This window comes from Phaethon lepturus, unplaced genomic scaffold (genome assembly GCF_000687285.1).
Source record: "Phaethon lepturus isolate BGI_N335 unplaced genomic scaffold, ASM68728v1 scaffold17883, whole genome shotgun sequence".
Taxonomy (NCBI): Eukaryota; Metazoa; Chordata; class Aves; order Phaethontiformes; family Phaethontidae; genus Phaethon; species Phaethon lepturus.
The window spans coordinates 49,012-50,313 of record NW_010527158.1 but is presented as its reverse complement, the minus strand read 5'-3'; positions in this window follow the sequence as shown (position 1 = coordinate 50,313).

Below are 1,302 nucleotides of genomic sequence, written 5' to 3'. Positions count from 1 at the left end.
GCATTTCCCGCAAATTCCTGCCCGGGCTTATTTACGGGGAGGGGTGGTGCCGGCCTTGCTACCCCCGTCAGCCGCGCTGCGAATGGTTAATGCCACCGGGAGAGTTCTCGCCGCTCCGGGGACGCGGTGGGAAGCCGCCGGGAAGCTGACGGGTCGCTGCGGCGCTGCAGCAGGCGGGGATGGATGCTGGAAGTTTACCTGAGGTGATGTAGAGCCGGCTGGCTCGGGCCTTTTGTGTGCGAGTGCCTGCGAGCTGGTAACAGGTCACTTACCAGCCTGGGGTTCGGGAGGTGAGCCCCGCTATCCTTTGAGTAATCATCTAAAGGAGAGCGAATGGAGACTGATTATGGCTTTCAGGCAATTAGCACATCAAACAAAAAAAACCCCAAACCAACAGAGCAGCCTTCAGAATGTTCATTGAGAAGTTGAAAAGCAGACTCCTTTGTATTATTACAAATTGTTTGAATAGGATCCTGATTTTCCTTTGTTGAGAGACACGCTTGGGGAAAAAAAAACAAATCCTCCATTTTCCGTGGAGCAACTTTGGATGTTTGTTATGTTAGGAGATCTTATTTTCAAATGTGTTTCAACTTCTAGCTTAATTCACAGTGATTGTTAATTGGACCGGTATGTGCAGAGTATAGCAAGTACAACTTTCACTCTCAGTTAAACAGTTCTCTTTTATGTTTAATTTTGTTCTCTTCCACATAGTCCCATCTGTTTCTCAGCTAAAATTTCTCAGCCGTTTCAACTAGAAAGGCAAATTTTGTAGACTGACAGTCATTTGCACTTCTCTGGAGAGGGGTAGTAACTGGCAACAGTAGCACAATTTAAAGGGTAATTATGGAATCGATAACGTGAAGCTGCCGAACAGACTGGCTCAGTTGATGTGAATGCTTGCATGAACACTGTGGGAAGTATCCGAGATAAAGCAGGCCTGCAAACACCCTCCTATGTGAGCTTGGGATTTAGGCAGACTGTCTCCACATAATGCTCTTCCACTGTAGGAGAGATTGCTGTGCTTTGAGTGAAACACACCTTGCCTTTTTTCTTATTCCTTAATACGGCATGAAAGAATGGGCAGCTGTATACCTTCATTTTTAGCTCAGGAACGAGATTGAGCCAGTGCAGATAAGCCCTAAAGCACAGAATGGGAAAAAAATGGCCTGCCAAGAGGACTTGCAGAGGAAGGTTACCTAAAGAAATGTTGTAGTAAAACAGGTGAAGTAATTAATTAGATGAGTTAGTCCCTGAGTCTTAGAATTGATATGTTGGATGGCAGCTGAAGGTATTTTGCTATAA